Source organism: Aplysia californica, unplaced genomic scaffold (assembly GCF_000002075.1).
Source record: "Aplysia californica isolate F4 #8 unplaced genomic scaffold, AplCal3.0 scaffold01254, whole genome shotgun sequence".
Taxonomy (NCBI): Eukaryota; Metazoa; Mollusca; class Gastropoda; order Aplysiida; family Aplysiidae; genus Aplysia; species Aplysia californica.
This window is the reverse complement of record NW_004798524.1, coordinates 15,227-16,656: the sequence shown is the minus strand read 5'-3', so window position 1 is coordinate 16,656 and position 1,430 is coordinate 15,227.

Here is a 1,430-nt window from a genome sequence, read left to right as displayed (position 1 = left end):
GAGGGTGACTATGGATGACATTGTGTCTGTAGAGGTTAGTGTAGACTTTCAGTATTTTATCTCTCTATCTCGCATGCAGCAAATGGTCAAGGACTGATATATTTTCTGTTTCTACCTCTATATATGTTATTCCTCTGCCTCTCTCCTAGAGCAAGTCGTGAATGATTTATGTATTGTCTCTCTCTCAGTCTGTCTGTCTGTCTGTCTGTCTGTCTGACTGACTGTCTTTCTGTTTGTCTGTCTGTCTGTCTGTGTCTGTCTGTTAGTCTGTCTGTCTGTCTGTCTGTCTGTCTCTTGGTCTCTCTGTCTGTCTGTCTCTTGGTCTCTCTGTCTGTCTGTCTGTCTGTCTCTCTCTCTCTGACACCAAATCGTGAATGAGTTTACCTCTCACTCTCTCTGTCTCTCTCTCCCTTGTGCAGCAAATCGTAAAAGACTGCTCAGAGCACAGCTCCAACGTGCTGCAGGAGTCGATGAAGTGGGCGCCCAACACGGTGCGCTCCCACCTGATCCAGTACGTGCTTCGTCTGGACATGGAGGTCAGCGTGTTGAGCCAGCACAGCGGCCTGGCCATGGCCACACAGAGCGTGCTGCAGTACGCCGGATACAACAGGACCACGCCCCTCTCCGCCGTGAGTCGCTACCGTCGTTCACAATCTTTTTTGGGGTTTTTTTTGTTTTGTTTTTTTGTTGTAAGCTGCTGCTGTCTGGTGTGGTCTGCTTCTTCTTTCCTGTCTAACATCTATCATCGTGGTGTCGGTGGCCTAGTGGTTAGGCTCTTGAACTCGCAACCGTAAGATCGTGGGTTCGAATCCCGTCAGGGACCCGACATTGCGTCATTGGGAAAGGCACTTTACACAAATTTTCCTCACTTCACCCAGGTGGGAATGGGTACTCGGCCACAGACAGCGAAAGATCTTGTCTGTTTGTTAATGTTTGAGCGCTTAATCAGCTGCTTGCACTGCATGCTGGTCTGCTGGGGTAATAATATAGTGTAAAGCGCATAGAGCCTGCTGTTGAGCGGGGATGTGCGCTATACAAATGCTATTTATTATTATTATTATCTTTATCTCCCCTCCTTCTTTATTGTGTTTGTTACTCTCTTGTAACACCTCTAATCTTTGGCACTTGTATGACCTTATGCAGTTGCAAGTGCTGTAAAACCTCTACTAAAACTAAAACTACAGTGCTGAACAATTGTTTTGTTTTTGTTGTTTTGTTGTGAGTATCTACCGTCATGAACAATGGTGTGACTTGTGTTTTTTTACACAGGACCATGTTAGTTTGTTATGTACTGAAACTTATTCTTTGTTGTTGTTTGCTCCTTCTTTCCTATCAAACACCTATCATCCTCATCTTCCCTCCTTCTTTTTTATGTTTGTTACTCGCTTGTAACACCTCTAATCTTCTGGCGCTCATATTAATGACCTTAT